This window comes from Micropterus salmoides, unplaced genomic scaffold (genome assembly GCF_014851395.1).
Source record: "Micropterus salmoides isolate LMB-PRFRI ecotype aquatic unplaced genomic scaffold, ASM1485139v1 Ms_hic_scaffold_8, whole genome shotgun sequence".
In the NCBI taxonomy this organism is placed as follows: Eukaryota; Metazoa; Chordata; class Actinopteri; order Centrarchiformes; family Centrarchidae; genus Micropterus; species Micropterus salmoides.
The window spans coordinates 36628781-36651756 of record NW_024044570.1 but is presented as its reverse complement, the minus strand read 5'-3'; the positions used below and the strand labels follow the sequence as shown (position 1 = coordinate 36651756).

Sequence of the window (22976 nt, the reverse complement as noted above, 5' to 3'; positions counted from 1 at the left end):
CAACTGCGTGATGCTATCATGTCAATATGGACCAAAGTCTCTGAGGAATGTTTCCAACACCTTGTTCAAAGTATGCTGCGAAGAATTAAGGCAGTTCTGACGGCAAAAGAGGGTCCAACCCAGTACTAGCAAGGTGTACCTAGTACACTGGCTGGTAAGTCAAAAATAAGGAACCTCACTAGGATGGCATAACAAGCGTAGAGGTACCACTATCAAAGTCTAGATCCACCCCTCTATGCAGGCGCCCTGACCAGCTAGTAGGGGTCACTTTGGCTTTGGAATCAAACCTGGGCAATCCAGAAGCCAACTCTCAGAGAAAGGTGCTGTTCATAGTGTTGAATGTTAAACAGTTAACCAACAATGTCAATCTTTTCCAAACCTTATCCATGTCCACAGTCTTTTTCTGAGGTTAAGGCTTTAGTTAACTAAACTCAACCAACCCTTAACCAAAGAGGTGGAAGTCATGAGTTATTCTTTTATCCATCATATGGGTCATCAGTCTTGTTGGTAGAACTACATTATAGAACTATTTACAGGGCTGCCATGCCATGTTGCTGGACATGTTGGATGTGAAATTCCATACAATAATCCCACAGTAATGCCCCATGATGTCATATGGAAATGTGATGACATGATCCACAGTTCAAGATATTTGTAATTATAAGAAAAGCTTGCTTTGCAGATTACACCATGCTTTCTGCCTTTCTTTCAGTTTAGCCAGACCAAGATTTAGGCAAACCATTCTGCTGCTCTGGGCCCCACAGCCACCGCTATATAGGTGGTAAAAAATGATTTCTTACAGGTTATTGGATTGGTTTGGTTGGATCCAGGGCTGGCCCAGTTGTTTCAGAAGGTTACTGGTATTCCCTCAGTACAAAAAGTAAAATTTAGAGTTGTAACCCTGTCCGAGAATAGCATGCTGAAGACCTTATCTAGGGCATAAGAGGAAATTTGCATGATCTTCATTGGGCAATTGGCAGATCAAAGTAATTATCAATAGCTGACAGGAAAAGAAGATGGACCCTTAAAAAGATTATAGACTACAACAAATGTAGGGTTTTGAACAGGTAAAGTAAGAAAGTATACACAACTCCAAAATGTCACATTTTCATTATTATACATTATATTATTATTAAAAAGATAAATAGAAGATTTGTTTTTAGTTTGACCACCATGTGTTTTTGAGTTATTGTTAAAACAGAGAGGTGAGGTCACTTTGGAGGTCATATTTTCAGTAGTGGCGTTGTATTGAACCTGCAGTCCAAGAATATTGCATGTAAATGACGGTCAACAAAACATAAAAACATCTTTCAGTATAGGCAGTCATCAACAATACCACTGCTTTGTTCAGATTCAAAAGTGACCAAGTTTGAACCTCTCTTCTCACCTAGGGCCAAAGATAAGCCCCATTAAAACAGGATACATTGGAGAACATATCTTGGATTGTTTTAGATTGTATGGGTGTACTTAATGAACTGGTCTGTATGTATCAGCTGCAAAATATATAAACACGGTATTCAAGGTATCAGCTGTACAGGAGAAGTTGACATCCATGTGACAAATTAAATGACACTGACACTCAATTCCAGCATTTCAGAAAGTCCACAGCAAAAGTTAATTTAAACTTAAATAGAAACTTAAAACCCCCTTTAAATATTCAGAACATTCATTCAAACCTAGACACATATTCCTACCCAGAGTAAGACTGTTTAGGGTTTAATCTTCCATGCATACTGTACAGTGCACTTCACTGTACAGTGTATCTTTCAAATGTTCATTGAAAGACCAAATCAGCAGGTAACATGTTGAGGGAAAATACACACAGTTCCACAACATGCGACTTTACCACATCCATAGTGTCTGTATAATGTCTGCGTTGTTCCTCTGGCAATAAAATATTTTTAATTCTGCCTCGCCCTGCGATGGACTGGCGGCCTCTCCAGGGTGTACCCCGCCTTTCGCCCAATGTAAGCTGGGATTGGCTCCAGCCCCCCGCGACCCTGTACGCAAGATAAGCAGTTGATGATAGATGGATGGATGGATAATTCAGCCTCAGTGTTTTATTCATGAACATTTCATAAATGTACATCTCCGCAGCCTTAATGGGCAAAAGACAGCTGTACATCGGCACCATCAGTAACCTAATTTTTGAAATACAGTTTTCACCCAATAAGTAAATATACAGCCTATTACAATATACATTTCAACATTTAATGCTGTAAATAAACATGTAAAAAGAAAAAAAAAACTTAAATAAATCCAAAATTGTCAGTGCGCATGTGTAGACATAGCCTATGTGTGTAGTGGCAGGAGAAACACTTGCTGAAGAGACCCAGCACTGGTGTTGTGCCGAGTTGTCCGCACCTTGTGGGAATTTCGGATAATTTATCACTGTTGATGAACCACGCAAATATTTTAGAAAGATATTATATTGTTTTTTAAACAGCCGCTACTTGTAATAGACCCGCGAGTAACCGCGACCTGCATGCAGTTGTCGGCAGCATGTCAAAAACTCTGCACAAGACCGGTGAGAGAGAGAGAGAGAAAATGGGCATCAATAAACCTCAGTTTAGCTTCGGCTCGCAATCGCTGTGCACAAAAACACGCATGATTCGACTATCAGTCGACTATAGGCAGGACTTGAGGATCCTGATTCGACTGTGTAAATCCTTAGTCGGGGACAAGCCTACAACAAACAAACGTTATAATTAAACATTTCTGTCAGCTTCATGAACTACTAGAGGAAAATCTACACCCGTTCGTATGGACAAACTGCTATGTGGTAGAAATATCATAGTGCAAGCAAGAACAGCAATGGTTTGTCACTTCATTAGTGTTGCTGTCATACAAGGCTGTGTCTCTGCTGCAAAGATGGGCTGTATCCGAAAATCACACCCAGCCGTGTCCAAACTTTTGACTGGTACTTAAAAAATTGACGCTGATGAGACCAGTGTAAGCCCGTTTCTATGACAACACCGGAAATGTACGGGATGTTTATGATGATAAAGCAGTTTCATTATGAAATTATAATACATCTTCTTCTACTGTAATTGTGGCTAATGGTGTGACTTGAAGTTGTTATTATGTTGCCCTTTATTTAGGATGATGAAGAAGTTTTTTATTACAAGTAACATGACTATTAGCTGGACGGTAAGAGGCAGCAAACATTTATCCTCCTGTCGGATATTCTACAGCTAGTCTACTATGCGAACATGATATTGGATTGCTGTTTATAGTTTATCTATGTTAGATGTATCGGTCCCTAATAAAAATAAACCATAAATAAATGCTAGTTACCTTATTAAGCACTGTCAGAGGTACACACACACACACACACACACACTGTGGTCTCTGCTGGACACCCTCCGGTTCCCATGCCAAGTCACCACAGACTGAGCTACCTGCCAAACCAAAGCTTGAAAAAGACTTGAAAAACATGTATGTTTTCTTTGAAAGACTGAGATTTTAAGCTGTACTAAAGGATCCAACATGACTAAATGTACTTTGTAAGTACTGCACCCTCGTCAATATGAATGTACAAAACGATGAGCAAACAACTGATAATAGCAATAGACAAAAAAACAATTGCTCTTCTGTATCTTGACGTCTTGTATCTTCTGGCATAGCAACTATCTCCAAGGATTAAACAGTGGCCAATCCGGTCTTCAGCCGGCTCTACATGGGGGCAGCCATCTTAGTGCTGCTGAGACTTCCTGAACAGCAGGAAGTGGGCAGATGGTGTTTGTTTCTCCTTGTGTATGGGTATATTTGTATGTGTGTTTGTGTGTTGCAAAGAAACTTGGACGTTCTAAATCCTCAACACTCCTCTTCAAACAGGCCCTGCATATTCAATTTAACTGAAGTAATGTTAATCATAGGGGGGAAATCTTAATCACGACTTCGTTAAAAATGGGTTCGGTTTGTGCATTTGTGGTTATTTTTGTAGTTTTTGTTGTGAAATTATAAGGACTAATAATCACATGCTGTTTATAAATTATTACAGAGAAAAATGAATGGAACACTAAGAACATTGAATGGAAGTTTGGGAATATGTATGGAATATGGAAACTGAATATGCTAAATAGAAAAACCTTGTGTGTGTGTGTGTTAATGAGCTATCCTCTCTGGATTAGCCTCTAGTGACAAACATTATATATAACAGAATATAACAACATGAATGTACTTAATTTAAAATGCTGAGTTAAAACTTGTGACAGAAAGATCCCTCACTTCATAAAAAACACTGCGAGTCATTAGATTGCTGACATCTAAGTGACTCACTGTAGCGACCTTTGACCTGTCCTGGTGGACTAACATTACATGTCTCAAAAAAAAAGAATGCCAGTGTGTTGTCATCACTTGGTATGAGTAAATATGTTGTATTCCATATTCTCAGAATGCAAAACTACTGAAACATACAGTGTGGGCCTTATTATTATATATTTCTCTATGTCTGCTCGTGCCAAAATGTTCATTTCTATTAGTCTTGTGCTTTCTGACCTGCTCTCCTTCATCGTGCTGTCAGAGATGTAGTAACAATCTCTTTTGTCCATGCGATGTTTCAAAACCGTCTTCCTGACAAGTTTTTTGCAATAATCAATATGATATATTAACAATAACATACTACGTGTATGGAAAAGGAGTTGTTTGTATTAAACAAAACCACAGAAAAAGCCCTAGTTCCATCAGTTCCACCAAGCGACTTTCAGCTTATTGTTTTGGCTTTCCAGCCCACAACTTAAATTTTGGCATAGCATCGTTTTCATAGCATGGTGCAGTGTTTTGACAAGAGGGTAGACTAAATATTAGACTCACGACAGCTCAATGGCAGCACAACCTACAGCCTCCAAAATGACCGTACAGCTGAATCAACAAATCTCTGAAACAGATTAACAGTGTTTTTGATTAACACCAGCTGAACCATGATTTATTAATGGGCTGCTGTTTTATACTGCATTGTTTTCAGCAAGCTGTACAACTAAAAAGTTTCTAAAGTTACAACTGTTTACAGAGAGAGAGCTCTGTTAAAAGCCCAAACACAATTAGTTTGATGGTGTGGACAACACATGGCAGGTGTTCATGTGACAGTCAAGTGAAACAACCATAGACTGCACTGCGTCACATCCAAACCAACACAGACAGAATGACTGACAGTTTTAATTACCGTGGCAACACCTGTCATTTCACAGTGCAGTCAGTTGTCCTGAAAATAGTCTATGCATATCAAAAGTGTGTGTGTGGTATTGTCCTCAGTGAAGAGTTTCATCTGTGACAGTCATTGTAGATAATTAGCATAGACAGTCCTGTAAGTTGTGCAGTTACAAGAGTAAGTGGAGAGATAAAAATAAATGAGAGCTGTCATTATGAAAAGTCATGGTGGTAGTAATGATGGAGAAGGTGGTGGTGATCATGGTGGTAGTATTGATATCTGTCCATATTTTAGTCACATAGTAGGTCAGGGTCATTATGTAAATAAGGTACTTTAAATTCTATCGCAACAGTACCAAACTCCCAGTAGGATTGAGAGGACACAAAATTAGTCAGTTACAATGGACTTTAAATAGAACAGAGCTAAAAGACATCTGGATCAAAAGAGATATTAGGCTAAAATAAAGACTTCAGTGTCCAAATAGAGATGACAGAAGTGATGTCATGTTCCCAGTTTGATTGATTAAACTGAGTGTCATGTCTTATTACACTTTTGAGAAATGCAATATGGGAGTACATACAAATAAAGAAAAAAGTTCAAACATTGTGCCATGTGGTACACCCCACATAATTCATGTGACATAGGAAATGTCGCCATTTCAGGATCATCTTGCTGCTTCAGCCAAAATCCTGAATTTATTAATCATAAATAACATTAATGAATAGCTATTAGAGCCTGACCAATATGGGTTTTTGGGGGCCAATGCCAATATCAAAGTGAAAAAGTGTGGCATTTATTATTTATTATCACATTTATAAAATTCAGTCCAGCTCACCAAACGTTTATGTTGTCATCCAATAAATTAAGCTATGCTGCCTTGGCTGAGCCTCTCTGGTGAAAAATACACAAATAGATATTGGCAGGCAAGCTAACACCAACGTCTGCTAAATGCAGTCAATGTAAAGTTGTCACGCAAAGAGCATGGATTAGTTTGACGTTAACGTTGCAGTGGGAGTTTACTTGAGTTTCCAGAATGTTGTGTGAAGCTGTCTCCAGTGTGTCGGTCTCTGTGTTGGAATCTGCTTGCTCATGAGTTTGAGCACGCGCTTGGGAAGGCAGTGGAACTAAAACCTTACCGCTAGTGGCCACTGAAAATTAGATATAGCCCCTTTACAGAAGCTCATTAGCTAGTAGTTAGCTAAGTCATAACTACTGAAGGCTATAGGTAATCATGGCTCAATAGAGCTGTGACTCTCAGACTGTCGGCCTGGCTACAGTATTGAAAAGAAACCTGGGGTTGTCCTTATTCCCATCTATTAATGGCGAGTAATTCACTGCTGTGGAATTACGGAGGACCTTCATATATGTGGAAGACTATCTTGCCAAATTAAATGAAATTCTTCCAGATTGATTTCCATTCAAGTTTCAACGATGTTTGCTTTAATTTGCGAGTTTGGGGGTTATACCATGGAGCTAACCGTATTTGTTTCATTCTCCTCTTTTTTTTAGCGGGGCAACAGAATCTAGTGTCATTCGCAGCGAGCCTGCAACACTATCAACAAGATGACAAATTTGGGAGGGACTGAATTAGCATAGGAGTATTGTCCCCATACCCCTTTAATGTGCTTCCAGAAGTGATCATGTGGATGACAAATCAGTTGATAAGAATGGGAAAAATCAAGAAAACTTCTTGCCTACATCACAAAAGAGATTGGAGACTGCCTACTTTTGTTGGTTGTGATCTTATTTTGTGCTAACTGAAGTTATCTTCAGAGTAATTTACAACAAGACAGGCTGTCATGCAGATCTCTGGTTACTACACAAGTTTGTGTAGCAAATTGGCAATGGCAGATGGCAGAAATCTGTTCCAGCATGGCAAAGGAAGGAGGACAGGAAGCAGTATTAACAATGCCTCTGTATTATTTGTGTGAGATACAGGAAAATGCTTCCAAAAAAGGCCCAGAGAGCAACAACATGAAGTCAGTTGGGAGCTGTAATATGTAACACACATGTAGGCAGTGCAGTGTGTGCTCAGTGGCCAGTGCTTCTCAGGCATCATCGAAGGGTAAATAGAAAAAAAACAGAGATAGAAATGGAAATAGAAATGAAATGTGTCTTTCTTGCTCTCTCTTCTCTTCCACCCTATCCTGAGAGGAATACTGATGAGGGCAATAATCTCAGCAGCTATGAATAATAAACATTGTTACATCACCAGCAGAGAGGAGAGGAGGGACACAGATGGAGCTGGAATCAAAAGAGAATGTGTGACCACAGCAGAGACACACGGAGAGACAGGTTCACTGATGGTCACTACCAACACTACTGCTACTATCACTGCTACAACAGCTTAATAGCTTTCTTCAAACAAACTTCATTTTCATCCAGACCTCCTCCCACTGTATTCACAATCTCCTTTCTTAAAAAGGATGCAATATAAGCCAATGAGCCAATTAAACAATCACAGCTGAATGTTTGTCAATAGCTTTCTCATTTATTTTATTATAGATACTTTCCTCCCATTCTATACACAACCTCCAGCTTTTAAAGAAAAGCATGCAATTTTGATGCTGATTCTGATGAAACAGACTTTTTCTTCAACAACCTCTGGCCACACACGTGTTATCAAAAAAAAAACATATTTTTGTCATACTGCACATTGCTGCAGCTCCTCTTTTCATTCTGTGTATTGAACGCTTTGTTTTAGCTATGGAGTGATACATCTTGTCTCTAAATGATCTTTGTTGGGAGTTGCACATGTGCAGTTCCTAGTTAAGCACTACTAGCCAATCAGAAGCAGAGGCGGGTCAGTGAAAAGATGGTAAACAGCTTCAATTCAGCTGTAGGCTACATGTTGCCGACCAGGTTGGCAACATGGACTGGAGCAAGAGTTTCAGAGTGGTGAGTTAATAATCTGTAACAAAAGTATCTTTCATCCATAAAGTTTTAACTGAGCTCTGTCTCTACATCACAGGAACAACTTTATGTCCACTGACTGCCTGGAGGGTAGCTAGTGTTTGGTAGGGGGAGTTTTTTTCCACCGGTGTTTTTGAGGGCGTGTTGGAGTAGCTGCTTGGCGAGCGTTATGACATGTATTTTGCTTTCATCCCTGTGATGTCACAGGGATGAAAGGGAAAAGGCTAGACTACAAACGAGCTGTAAGAGCAGAGTTTTCCGTGGGAGATGGGAACTCCCTTTGGGCTGGACTTTAGGGGTTAAAAAACTGAAAAAGTGATATGAACAAACAGAGAAATGTATCTTTTTAGATAAACAGATGTTGACAAAGTTTGACTTTAGCTAATTGGAAGTTGGAAAAAGGTAATAAATTGCAATATATCTCATTATATTTAAAATTGAATCGCAACATAAATATCATGATAATATCGTATCGTGGGGCTTCTGGTGATTCCCACCCCTACTGGACTTTGGGCTTTTTCACCTAGCAAACCTATTAAATACACAAAAAAGGTATGATGAAAGATGAAAATCATAATATGACCTCTTTAATTTTTTTTTCATAAGGACAACACACATTAATCAACATTGCTGTAAATCTGCCAGTGTTGGCAGCTGGCTAATTTTCAACTGCAGTCCTTTGGCAAGATGTTTTGAAACCTTTAAAATGATGTGGCGTGGTGGGTGTCAGAGATGAACTGACGTTGAGGAAGAAGTGACTGTGCACCACTGAGTGAAGTGGGCAATGGACTGAATAGGATGTTCCTGTCTGTGAGGATGCTCACAGATTCTGTTCTCTCTAGTCGTTCTTGTTTTCTTGCTATAGCTTTACCTTTTCAAGCCTCCATATTGAACCTTTTTGAGTTTGGCGTATTGGCCTTCGCCATCTTAGTTTTTTGGGACCAGAAGTGACCTTATTCTGTCTTTCAGTACACTTCCGCATTGGCTTCACTTTCCAAGAGGTTGTTGCTTGTTCTAGTGATAGTCCTGGATTTGAGAGGCAGACAGAGTCACAAAGTTTTGAGAGACTGACTAACACATTCTTGGTTTTGCTCTTTTCGTATGATTTGGTCACAATAAGAAAGACCAGGATCAGCATTGTACAAAGGAATCTATGGGTTTTTCTGGTGGCTGGTGATAAGTATACTTGTTCTAAATGGTCCCCATTACAAACCACAATGTTTGAGAGCAATGGCAGTTTGTATGACACTAGCTACTTCCACATCTGCTATGACTTCTGCTATTATTGCTGCTGGAGTAACAATTTCTAATGACAATTAAAACAATTCAATATAGAGCTCATTATATAATTATAAATTCACCTTATACTATCATTACTGCTATTCCCATTGAGCGGTGTGTCTACAAAAACATAGAACAGTAAATCTGGGGCATGTACAAAGGTAATGAAAAAATCATATTAAATGGGAAATAAGATGGAAAGAGAAGATGAAAGAAAAAGGCTCTCTCTCTCTGGGGTCTCCTGAGGGCTTCAGTCAGAGGTGCATGGAGGATTTGGTGGGATTACATGAGGAACATACACATTCAACTCTTGTTTCCTCCTCTGCTATACTCAGTTTCTCATGTGTTTTCTAGTCTGACCCTCTCCCTGACCCACTCCTCCTCCTCTTATCGGTGTTCTCTCAATTCTACTTTCCTTCTTCATTTTGTCCTCACTGCTCATTTTTTATTTGGTTTTGCTCATTTCTGTTTCCTCTCATTTCTTTCTCTCCTCATCATGCTCTTGTTTCTCTTGTTTGTTGATGTTTCCTTTTCTTTATTCCTTCTCTTTCGCTTATTTACTTATATTTGTTTATTTACTTACTGTTTCATGTTTTTTTAAAGCTGGAGTGTAGGACTTTTACATATACAGTAAATGAACATTGTAGTATACCAGAGTTTTTCTGTGCCGAAGTTCTGATGCTGGCACATCAGTAATAGTGCATTTTACACCACCAGACTGAGGGGGGGGGGGGGGGCACCCCAGAGATGTAGAGTGTTCCACGATATGCCATTGCTGTGAAAAAGGTCAATTATTTTTATTTTGTTTACTATGATTGGATAGTTTGTGTTAATATGCTTTGGCAGCGTTGTATTGTATGCAGTCATGCCAATAAAGCCACTTTGAATTGAAATTGAATGGAGATAACAATTCTCTCTACATAGCTCTGGAGCAACCATAGTGATGGAAAAGCTACAACAGGAAGGTGTATGGCTTGGCGTTCAGAGGAAGGATTACAGAAAGAGACGGATGGTGAGAACAAAAACGGTTAATCACAGTTTTTCCTTGGAGAGCGGTGAGAGAAGAGAAGGACTGAGGGCAGACATGATGTGGCATTACTGCTTTTAGACAGGTTGGACAGTGCCTTCTTTTCAGCAGGATAATGCTCCCTGATACAAAGCAACAATGGTTCAGGAATCGTTTGAGGAACCCAACAACGAGTTCAAGCTGTTGACTTGGCCTCTAAATTCCCCGCATCTCAATCTGGATGCCCCACCTCGCAATTTACAGAGCTTAAAGGACCTGCTGCTAACGTCTTGGTGCCAGAGACCACAGCAGTGGAGTCCAAAAGGACCTACATAATATTAGTCATGTGGTCATAATGTTATAGCTGATTGGTGTATGTCTCAGTCTTATCCATATCCACACTCTCACACTACATAATCTAGCCCATGATAGATGGAAATCAAGGCAAGCCCAGTGGCCTGGTACTACTCCAGTCTAGAAGGGTTTGATGTTCAGCAAGTTATTTTGTAAATGCGAGAAACACTGGAGGAAGAACTTGTTAGTTTAGATATCTGTTTTATTTAGCTAAACTGTTAACTGGAGTTAACCATATTTAGCTAATGTAGCAGTTTAGCTAACTAAACTAATAGTCTAGCTGACTAATAGTTTGGCTAGCTAGCAAATGATTGATCATCATCAAACACACTTCATTACACTGCTCTCTCATCCATATGGTTCATTCAGTGGTTTCATTGATCAGGTATCAGATAAACATTACAACAGTTGAAATAGCTAAAGCTGCTGTTGGTTTAATGTGACAGTGAGAAAGATGGCTAGTTTCAGATGCCATTGTGACTAGGGACAAACCCTGTAAGTGGTTACTTCCACAGACCACACTGATGTAGATACACTTGAAATTGGTAAATATTACATATGTGCTTTACACTGGGATTTCTGAAAGCAATCAGATCTTTCCAAGACACAATGTGTAAAGTGGATAATAATATCTAATAATATCATGAACAAAGTACTGTGATCTTATTGACCTTGAAAATGGATTTGTGTGTGAAAATACCTAAGTATTTTGGGCAACTTTATAAAACTGCAAATGAAGAAAGTCACCGATAGATACAGAGATACAGGGAAAGAGACTGGTGTGTGTGTCTTAAGGGAAATACAAGGTGAGCAGATTATAGCAGTTTCTGAGTAGACACTAAAATAAGTGGAGAATGGTCAGATAACAAATAAATTACTAGAAAAAAAGGTAATGTATTCTTTCAAATAAGATATACAAATATACCCCCCGCCAAGTCCCCGCCACAGTTACACTGTCATTCTCTGGGAAACACAGAGTTATGTCATGCTACGTACTAAATGCTGCAGTTTATTTTCAGGTGGATTGTATTTGTACAGAAAAGTCTGTCCAGCAGCCTGACCTGACCATGTGTTTGAATGGTAGGAGGTCCTGTAACATGCTGCAGTTTGGGAGAAAATGGAAAAGTTATTTAATAGTCACTGTTATTATTACCAGTTGAATAGACCCCAGAGAGAATAGACAACTCTTATGCTGGTGCTAATGGGGATCCTAAAAGTGAATGAAGGAAAGCTATAAAGAGCCGGAAAGTCCCCACAAGGAGGTGGAGGGTGGACGGATGGTCATGTGATGTACTTAAGGTACATTCCAACGGTCATATGTCATTTTGGGAGTCATTAGCCTCAACCTATTTTGTTGTTTTCTTTATGAGGATGTGTTGGTTTCTTTCCATGGGCACAGTAATACAGTAATGTCACAGCAGCAACCGTGGGAAATTTATGCAGCAAAACTATAAACTGTAGTTATAAACTTGACAGGACAAAGAGGACATAGAATTTAACTTTTAGCTTCTAAAATTTTTTAGACGCACTAATGGAGCTCAGGATTGATCAGGAGGAGGGCTGCTTTACTCCAGACAGTTTCTCTGTACGAACCTGGACTATGTGTGAGACCTTTTGGATGTGGAGAAGAACACAAAATATTAATTACCGTTAGATTCTGACTAATCCTGTCGGCGTGTCGGGAGATTTAAATATGAAATTATTCTGCTGTACCTCATGCGTAAATGTGCACAGCGTCTCTCTTATTGGGGAGACACTTCACCCTCTTTTACCCACCCTGAAATTCACAAAATATATCGTCCAAAACTCTGCCCACAAACAGCGCTGCTCTCAGTTATTGCAGGCACAAGGTTTTCGCTTGCTTCATGTATTTCCCCAGTGTGGACACTGAGAGTGAAACAGTTTTTCAAATTGAAATGAGGGTAGTGACAGTATGACCAGCTGCGCCCGCATGGCCTTCATTTAAGTTGATTGTGTTATCAAGGGTTTTTATTCCAATGATTTTATTTATATATACATACATACATACCATTACGGAGTTCCAGACCTGCTTGTAACCACTCTGTGTTGAAGGAAAGTGTGTAAGTGCATGCCCACACACAGTCGTGTCATGTGTGCATTTCTACTGTGCAGCACACCCCTAAACAAAAATGTCTTCCTGCACGCCTGCAGAAAGGTGTCAGAACACACAGTGGACCTGCGCAGTCGCAGACCAGTCAGGGTGCCCATGCTGACTGCTGTCCACTGCCGAGAGCTGGATAATGAAGCAACTGAAGAAGATAAAAAAAAAACTGCTAAAGTGTTTGTGTAGGTTGTCATTTATAGTTCTTCGGAAGATCGGAATCGGCAGGTCAGACTTTTAAAAAAAAATCGGAAATCAGCTGATCTCTACAAACAAACAAACAACCTCCCCTAAAGATAAAAAACAAAAAACTACTCAATATTTATCCTCACCTGGCTTTTTCAGTTTACTGTATGTTTTCATTCAGAACTTCCACGTCAACTGACCATTCCATCTCACTATCAATATTGCTTACTCACAAATTAGACTTTTGTCACTGTTTTCAGTGCTTGAGGTTCAATTGAATCTTCAGCCTTTTCTGCACTTTCACTGAAACAGAAACTGATGCTTCAACTTCCCATAGACTTAAACTGACACTTTAGCTTCATTCAGTGCATCTACTTACAGGTTAAATACTGTGAAAGAGCTAAGGATAGCTACGGTGGCTGACACAGGACAAAAGGTGTCGTCTTCTGAGACAGCAGAGAGTAGCCAGTCAAAAAATGAGGTTTATTTAGGTAGATATATTAAGAAATTATATTTACTTAATTATTTAGTAAAACCATATATTATTGGCCACTGACAAATAACAGTGAAAATGAGTGTGTAACATTGTCACTGTTTCTGCACCACAGCCCATTGTAAACCAGATAATAGAAAAAGTTTTTACAAACATTGACAAGGGAAACACGTTAATTCTGTCTGATTATGGGCCCTCACCAAAACTGCCTGCCAGCAATAATATACGGTCTGCGACCAGATTATGGTGATTTGATAACAGCAAAAAATATAAATAAATAAATGCTTTGATAGCGGTGCTAAAATAGATACCAGTCATGACAGCAACAGCTACTCACATAATCACTTCCTTATAAGCAATGTCTTATTTTGAGTTGAATTGAGAGCTTTTACTCTGAAAAATTCTGAACAAGAAGAAGAAAAAGAAGAACGTGGAGACGAAACGTGCTCTGTTGCACTGTTTGTCCATTATGGGCTACTGTAGAAACATGGTGGCGCACTATGGCGACGTCCATGTAAGAGGACCCGTGGTGTATGTAGATAGAAATGGCTCATTCTAAGGTAATAAAAACATAATGGTTTTATTTACATTATGCAAGGTCTTTATACACCACTGAAAAAATAGTTATGGCAATAGATAATTTTACAATCTGAACCTTTAAATAGACATTTCAAGTTAATTTAGTGCTTACACTTATAGTGCTTTCAGACCAAAAGCGAAGCGAGCGTTCGGGGCGGTGAGTTTACAGACAAAGTCAATGCAAAGACGCAAGGAATTTGTGTGAGTTGAATATTTTCAACTCAAGCGAAGAAGTCACATGACGCTGAGTCGCGATAGCCTATCAGAGATTGTCCGTACGTCACCGACGGCTTTAGAGCGTTGTGTGGAGAGGGCCGTGCAGAGCGGGGGACTGACTTTAATTTATTTGTGCTGCACCACTGGGACACCACAACTGTCAGCTGAGAGGAATAAAATGAATAATGATATACTGAAATAAATGTGTAATTCGTCAAGCTGTATCATATCTGTCATATGGTTATAATATGTGGACCAGTGTGGAACACAGCTGACTGCTAATCAATATGATATTGGTAAAACTGGTACAGCCAGCGAGCACCATAATCGTGGAACTGCATGCACTGTTCAACAATGGCTCCACAGTGTGTGTGTGTGTGTGTGTATGAGAGTGTGAGTGATGGCCTTTTGAGCAGCTCTCATTAGGTTACAATGAAAGTCATCTCTTTGGCCTTGCTCTAATAGCCTGACTGTCACCATGGTAACTCTGAGACAGGCTGACAAGTGAGTGTGTGTGAGAAAGATAGAGATAAATTAAGTGAAGCATGCTTTCTCTGTCTTATATGTAAGTCAGAAAACATTTACAAAAAACCCGTACTGTATATACTGACGGATCATGATCATTTTAGTTTTGATTGTTCTCTATTTGATGAGTGACTGCTCTGTGAACAACTGTGGTCATTAAACGAATGCCAATAGTTATTCATTATCAGATTGTTCATCTTTTCTGTCGATTGACTAGTTGATCGATCTGTTAAACTCAATTCTCCACTGCCTGCTGCTGTTTGATTATCAGCTGTCATATTCAACTTCATTCTTGCCACCTCATATACCACCTGCACATTTAATCGTGTTTCCCCACCCTTGGAGCAAGCCAGGGGCATTTCCAGGCTCTTAGCCCAGCCCAGAAATCTTTCATGTTTTCACCTGTTTTCAAGAAGAAGAAGTTTTATTTATATAGTGCTTTTCCAGAGCTCAAGGTCGCTTTACATGGTACATTTACAATACATTTGCACACTAACACACAAGTTACAATCACATAGGATACATATAGTCACATTTAAACGAAATACATGTTAAATAGATATGTTTTTAACTTGAATGTAGCCACAGATTAAAGTATTTCGAAGTGAAAGGGGCAGTAAATTCCATAATTTTGGAGCATTAACACTAAATGACCTTCCACCTACTGTAGACAATCAGAAACAAGGGATGGACAATAAACCAGGTTCATTTGATCTGAGAGACTGTGCAGGGCGGTAAGTGAAAAGTAGATCAGACAAATATGGGGGTGCAAGACCATTTAATGCCTTAAATGTTATAATAAGCAATACCTTAAAGTGGATACGTGATGCCACGGGTAGCCAGTGAAGGTCATGAAGCACCGGAGTAATGTGAGCAGAACGCCTGGTGGAGATGAGAACTCTTGCTGCTGAGTTTTGAACGTACTGTAATCTTGCTATAAAGCAATGCAATAATCCAGACGTGATGTGATTAATACATGGATTAAGATTTCAGCTTCAGCTAAAGTGAGAGAAGATCTTAGACGAGCAATATTCCGAAGATGAAAGAGAGAGTTTTTAACAAGAAGAAATATGAGAGCCAAAAGATAGAGTTGAGTCGAATAAGACACCGAGGTTACGAGTCAGTGATGAAGGCTTAATATGGAAACCATCAATATAGAAGGACTGGTCCATCCTTTTGACTGAGGCAGCAGAGCCGATCACTAATATCTCAGTTTTATTATCATTTAATTTGAGGAAGTTAAGGGACAGCCAATGCTTGATGTCCCTGATACATGCAGTGAGTGAGTCAGGCAGGGATGGCCTAACGGAGCTGGTGGTGAAATAAATTTGGATGTCATCAGCATAGCAATGGAATTGAAGTCCATGCCTGCGTGTGATATTACCAAGTGGGTGTATATAGATGATCAACAATAGTGGACCAAGAACTGAACCTTGAGGAACACCCTGTGTAAGTGAAATAGTGGCAGAATTATGACCTTGTATGCTGATATAATACTTTCTGTCGCTGGTATAGGAAATAAGCCAGGAAAGAGCGGAACCAGTGATGCCGATATCAGAAAGCCGAGAAAAAAGTAGTACATGGCAGACTGTGTCAAAAGCAGCGCTTAGATCAAGGAGCATCAAGATGTTTAGCAACCCTGAATCCATGGACAAAAGAATGTCGTTAACCACACGCAGAAGAGCAGTTTCAGTGCTGTGAGATGGGCGAAACAGTAGGTGTAGGATCGAACCGGCAGGATGTAGAATTTGACTTCACAATTAGATCACTTATGGCAACAGGAGTAGTCGAGTAAAAGTAGAGAGAGAGTTTGATGAGTGAGCTGGACCAGATAACATTAAGTCTGAGTCACTTGTATGTTGTGTGTTTTTGGTGATGGAATAAGTGATTGACATCAATTTGTCTGAAAAGAATTTAGAGAAGCTATTTACAAGCTCCTCAGAGCCTGACATAACATGTTGTGGTGTATTTGTATTTGTATGTAGTATTTGAGACAGAGCATTATTGTAGATACAGCAGATTTCTGATGGACAGTTAGACAGTAGACATTCTGATAAAGTAGAAGCCCTTATTGAAGCAGAGAAAGTTGAATTAACAGAATTGATTTTATGATAAGTCAGCATTTTCTTCTGAGGAGATATAGATATTGAAAAACTACAGCTGAAGTTTATGAGTTTGTGATCTGAAAATGCAAAATCAGAGCCATTAACAAGAATATTATTCAAGCCAGATGTACATATGAGATCCAATATATGACCTCTGGAGTGAGTAGCAAAAGTTACATGTTGAGTCAAGTTGAAACAGTGGCAACACAGATATCAATTCTTTGCATTGTGCAGTGTTTTCATATATATTAAAATCACCAAGCAAAACAACAGATGAATGACAACCACAGACAAGAGTAAGTAACTCACTAATATCAGAGAAAAAGTCAGAGGGACATTTTGGAGGTCGGTAAATTAAAATTACAGCCAGTGACGTTGGGCCAGTCATTTTCAGCGCTAGGTATTCAAATGTTGTAACATCATGGAACTCAATCTTGGATATTTTAATAGTCTCACGGCAAACTCTACAGCCAGCCCTCCACCTCTACGATGAAGACGCGGTTGAGAAAAAAACCCAAATTCTGGTGGTGCATTTTTCTGCACATTTATGGAAATGTCTATTAATATAAAAGGAAACACAAATTTCAGGTGGCAGGTGACAATTCAAAAGATAGAAATATAAAAATGTAATATAATGCAGTAAGGCTCTCAGGCAATCTCTATCGCAGTCAGATATGTTTCTCCTGTCAGTCAACTTTTCTCATCAATTTCATCCCAAACACACATGTAGACAGAAGTAGCCTAATGTCTTTAAATGTGCTTATGGCACCTTTTTAACTCAATTCATTTTAATTCAGTTAGAAACTCTTGGACTTTAATAGCTCCTGTGTTTCAGCAGGTTTTCTGCTCATGTTGAAAACTTTCTGCACATTCAGAATCTCTTTCACATATCTGTGTCAACACAAACAGACAAAAGACAAGACAAAAGTCGTATTACGAGAATAAAATCGCAATCTAATGAGAATGAAGCCATAACATTTTAAAAAATCTACCTGCCCCTCTGCTGTGCATTACCCTGCGTTATTGCTCTTCTGATATGGCAGTAGGCTACGTACCCCCTTTAGACGGTCTGACAGACACAGAGCCCGTCTGGGACTGTACTCTGAGGCGAGCTCGCTGCTCTTCATCAGAGGTAGAAAACCAAAACTGAAAACAGTAATCAGACAGAAATTTCAAACCACAAATGTTAGCTTCAGCACTTCTGATAAAATTCAGCTCACAGTTGCTTCACATCTTGGAGCAGAGAGACAGTCAAACAGAGCAAAGGTGTCTCTGAGCGAGGAGGACAGAGACAGCAGAAAGAGCGACAGGTGTCTGTGTCGCGGTCAGGTGTCTCATGTTATTCTCACAGACTGTTAACCGTTTGTGTAGCAACATTTATATCTAAATGTTTTGATTAAAATTTTGCTAGGGACAATTCATTAGTCACTGACAAGCCCTGAAGCTGTGAGCAAAGCACGCTCTCTCTCTCTAAATGTGAACATGGGGGGGTCATGTCACATGAACTTAAAACAAAATGTAGCAATATTATTATGAGTAGCCTCCGTTCTTCCAAGACCTGCGAGACAGGCTGCGTCATGACGATGATAGCATATTCGATGAAATGAAGCGTAGCCTTTATTGTAACCTCCGTTAACGGTGATGTCATAGTGTACTAATGCACCCTGGAGTACTCTTCTACCTCACAAGGTTGGAAGTTAAACACTGCAGGACAGCAGTAACAAGATTTTCAGCAGCTGTTATGTTGTTCTCTATAGTGTTCATCTGAAATGATAGATCCTAAGCAATACTTCCTTACTTCGCTTTTTAGGTAATATGCATACAGGCCCTGCGATGGACTGGCGGCCTCTCCAGGGTGTACCCCGCCTTTCGCTCGATATTAGCTGGGATTGGCTCCAGCCCCCCGCGACCTTGTACGCAGGATAAGCGGTTGGCGATGGATGGATGGAATATGCATACATTCGGTGTACAATTGTCCCCTTTCTATGCAAATGAGCCTCATTGAAAAAAAAAATGCAATAGTGCATCACGGAACATCTTATGCACACAGATGGCACTGACATTACAATACCTGAATCATCACGAGGGAATGAAAGTGGAAAACAACATAAAAACCTGCTGCTGTTAGAAGCAGAGACGATAGTGAGGCATTACACCAGTTCAGCGCAGAGCAGGGCAGAGAAAACAGCTTTCCGTGTGCCCAGAGGCAAGAGGTGGAGCGCACAGTTAAAGCATTCCAAATAATAATCATTCTGACAAAACACCCAGTACAGAGTTAGTCATAGAAAAACCAGAGATAGAAAGGAATTATAGGGCAGGTGGAGTTCAGATCATTAGACTAGTCAACATTTGAATTAGAATACGTTGTCTTTCAAATCAAACATCTCAAGCTATGAGTGGAAAGTTTTGTTCTCGCAGTTGCGTTCAGAAAATTGTTTCGACTTCATGTGTTATACTACTTCAGTACACTTTAATGACAAATATTACTGGGGCTACTACAGAAAATTGCAGATGAACATATAACGACGCAAAACAAGGGCAAACTGCACTCAGCTGCTATACTGTATGGGTGTGTATGTGCTATATCATTAGCACAGTATCTTTTGTGAATTGGACCTTAATGAGACGCGGCAGATAGCAGTTGCAACTGAACGCAATTCATGGTGCTGTCAGCGGCCACAGTCCATTCTTTGTGAATTTGCCCCTCAGTATCCTGATCATGTGGATGCTGTTATGTTCATTCCATGTCTAAGACCTCATCAGCAACGTCACTAAGGACACCTACAGTAATTATTTCGCACTTGAAGGACTTTTCATGAGTTAAAGAAATGTATTATTACTCCATAAATAATAAATCAATAAAGATTTTCATCCTTAGGGCGTGTACTGTATGTTTGTATGTGTCAATTTTGAGCTAAATGTTGCGTCTGCAGTTAAACCAATAGAACCTGTGTGTGTGTTTGTGTGTGTGAGTAAGCTTTGATATGCCTTACATAATGCCTTTAAATGTGTATCCATATCATGGGGTTTGTATGACCATCACTGTTAAAACTCTGCATGTGAGAGTGTGTGTGTGTGTGTGTGTGCACATGTGTTTGCATAGCTAATCCTTAGCTAATCACAGATGCGCCAAGCCTTTTAAATTCTCAGTGTGTGAATAAACGTACATTGGGGGAACTGTACAGAATCCCTTTGAAACAAAAAGTTATGAATTTTAATGTACTCTTCTCTTTACTGGTTCTGTCAGTCAGTCAGGGTGTTTATGAAGAGCGGTGTGTGTGTTATATTAAGCAGCAGTGGAAGGAACCTCCTGTCAGATTCAGAAGGAAGTGCCAACAAATTGAGGCAGACAGAAACTGTTAATGATGCATTTTGTTGTTTTTGTGTCAATTTCAAATTGTTATTTAAAGTGAGAAAGTGCTACATTGCAGTAAAATGAGACCTTATATCAAAGATTTTTTCAGTGTAGGCCTATTACGTTCATAGCAGGCACTTCTCCTTATATATCTACACACGTACAATACTATGAATGCACACAGGGTGATAAGGGTCTAACGTTAGTAGTGGTGAAGTAGCTGTTTAGCTCGCCCATGTACGAAGGCTCAGTCCTTGTCACAGCGGCCTGGGTTTGAGTCCAACCTACAGCCCTTTGCTGCCTCTCATTCTCCTGCATTTCCTCTCACACTTTATTATCTCATTGAAGGCAAAAACAAAATATTTTGTTAAAAATATGATCCGATCCATGACTCAAAACCCACGGTGTACAGCGTGAACAGGAGGGGGCTGAACACACAGCCCTGGGGGGCTCCGGTGTTCAGCACTAGAGTGAAGGAGGTGAGTCCGCCAATCTGAACTGACTGAGGTCTGTTTGTGAGGAAGTCCAACATCCAGTTGCAGAGTGCTGTATTTAAACCCAGAGTGCTGAGTATTTTCTAATTAAGTATCTAGTATGTAGTTATCACTGTGGATTTCCCCTGTTTTATAGGAGTATGTTGATGCTGATATAGGCTATATAAATAAAAACTTTGAACAAAAGTAGTTGAGGACCCCTCGTATAAAGGGTTAATGGCAAAAATAAAACCAGTGTTTAAACAAGGCATATGCAGAGATTCACATCTTTTGTCTCTCATTATATGTCACACCTCACAACCCCCTACCTCCACTCACACACTCAGATATGCAAACAGAGTGGAGGGTATGATAATAGCATGCTGAGGGCCGTGCCATCATCATGCATATCTGTGAGAAGCTACCGCCACACTGAGCTGATGTGTTGTGGAACAAAGGACCGAGCAGAAAGGAGAATAGAGTCGGGGATCGCTTTAGCACGATAATACAGCTACAGAGGAAGCAGGGACATTATGACAATTACGACAATAAAATCAATTCAGGTGATTTTATTAGCTTTCCATAAATCTATGCAAAATCAGCATATCATCAGCATATCAGACATTTAGTGGCATTGAGTGTTACCACGTTGACTTTCACATGTTGTAGGATTGTAACACACAGTAACATGCATGTACACTGTGCTCACGTGAACACACTCACACACCTGCGCATGTACAAATACACACACCTCTGTAAACAAGAAACACACACAGTAGTCACAAACACACAGCCCCTGACCTTCTCATGGTCATGACTCATTTCCCTCATTGCTCATTCAAATTGTAACACACACACATTTATGACAATTGGTGTGTGTGTGTGTGCGTGTGTGTGTGGAGTGTTTTAAATACGAGGCTGTCCTTTTCTGCCTTATTGTAGTCAGGTTGACCTTTCTAAAGGACACCCTCTGCATGCAGAGAGGAGTGAGTGTGTGGGGGTGGGGGGGGGGGCAGTGAGCGCTGCTCTGGGACTGTTAGCTCCTATACACAGCCTACAGTATGTGTGCCATTTAGTGTGCGTTTTCATACAAAGTGCCTTCCACTGCCACGAGTGTGTACATTTATAGCAGTGGAGGGCAGAGGGAATTACAGCCCTCCTCCTGGCACAGTCAGAGCATCACTCTGCCTGCTGACCAGCTTCCCAATGCGGAGAGCTGCAGCTAAAGCCCTGCTCACAACTGACCATTGACAACAGTGTTCATACTGAGTTGCCTTTTTTTCTTCACATTGCTCACTCTATGCACTCATTATGATATATAATGTCTTCATAACGTATGTTATTGAATTGTTTAATATAGTCTTACTAGGAAATTGATGAGCAGAAGAACTTCTTAAAGAGGAACAGTTTGTTAACCAAAAATTTATTGGCATCTGTATGAATTGTTCATTAATTTGAGCCCGAGTAATCTCATTTTTGGCGCCCTAAACATGCTCGAAAACTCTCCAAACTTTCTACATACGTCAGGCGGGGTGAAAAAACAACGTATTTTATGGGTCACGCACATGGGCGTGGCAAAATGGCTCGCTAGTGCCCCAAACAGAGCCGCCCCCAACCAAAGTTTATCCTACATGTACAACATTTCTGTGGTGTGTGAATCATGTCTAGACGTACAAAAAAGCCTCTTGGAGCGATGCCCTAAACCCAACAGGAAGTCAGCCATTTTGGATTTAATGGTCATTTTTGGCGATTTACACACGTACTTTGACAAACTCCTCCTAGGATATTAGTCCAATTGAACCTTCGCTAAGCCACGCCCCGAATACACAGCTGGCCAATCACAGCGCAGTATAAGACTCGCTCTAACTGAACACTTTCATGGATGCGCTCCATTGACTCTAATGCAAAAAGAGTCGTTTTCTAACTTTTTTGGCTGTATTTTTCTAAGATATGGTCAAACGCTGTTCCTGGGGCATCTTGTAATATTTACAGTCGCTACCCAGAGAGGTTGAAAGGAGAAGTACGATTTATTCTCTTTCCAAAACCTAAAATAAATCCCGAAAAATGTTTCCTGTGGATTGTTCCTAATGTAATGTTAGTTAGCTAACGCTAGCTAACTTTATACTGAATGTAACGTAATAAAGCCCTACTGTTCTGCTTTGCCTACCCAGCTTTACAGGAACAGTGTTGATCATTCATATCGTTGTCTTTTGTTTCAA

The 22976-nt window shown here is 39.9% G+C and overlaps 1 pseudogene; it reads left to right on the top strand.

Annotated features, from left to right (window-relative positions):
* LOC119894384 overlaps positions 1-22976 on the top strand; it is a 309889-nt pseudogene that overhangs the window by 60500 nt on the left and 226413 nt on the right.